This window comes from Cervus elaphus, chromosome 19, assembly GCF_910594005.1.
Source record: "Cervus elaphus chromosome 19, mCerEla1.1, whole genome shotgun sequence".
In the NCBI taxonomy this organism is placed as follows: Eukaryota; Metazoa; Chordata; class Mammalia; order Artiodactyla; family Cervidae; genus Cervus; species Cervus elaphus.
This window is the reverse complement of record NC_057833.1, coordinates 86,561,302-86,562,051: the sequence shown is the minus strand read 5'-3', so window position 1 is coordinate 86,562,051 and position 750 is coordinate 86,561,302.

The following is a 750-nucleotide window of genomic DNA, read 5'->3' as shown; positions in this document are numbered from 1 at the left end:
GCTCATACGGGCAGTAGGTGGCAGGTTCAGGGCCCAACCCAAGCCTATGAGACTCGAAAGTTCCCAGTTCTAAGACGTCTGGCTGCCTTCCTCAGAACAACTTACAGTAAGGACATGCTGGTACTCATGGAAAAAGAAAACAATATCTGGGAGCAGAGATATTTGTCAGCCTAGACAAAAAAAATGTAAATTCTTGTCTAACATGGAAAACTGGAAGTTGTCTGGGGAAAATTTTTGCTGTGGTTTGTGATTTGCTCTTAAAGCAAGTAGGTTCATTCTTCTTTTACACAGTCACATCACAGTTCTGAAATGTTTTAATAGAGAACATGCTCCTGGTGTTCAATCGGGATCACAGAAAGGGTTTCCCTTGAGGAAACCACCACCTTGTGGCAATGAGCATAACTTGCAGGACCAAGAAAGGTTTCTGTTTGTTTGTTTCCTGTCTTTCATACTCCAAAACACAGTGGTAACCCTTAAAGTTGGAAATTTTTGCATTAAACAAAACAAGCCAGAAAAGTACCTTCCTTAGGACAGGCTTAAATAAAAGAGATATCAATGAAAAAGATAGCTTTTGAGCAAAGCAATCAAATCACTGACCCATGTTATAAAATATGAAAAAGATGGAAATTTCTTTAAAACAAGATAGTAAAAGTTAAGGTGATCCATTTGGAGAAAAAATTGAAGAGGTTCCATGTTGTCTGAACTGTACACTTTTGAAAGTAAAACGGGCTGCTATTAGTAATTACAGAG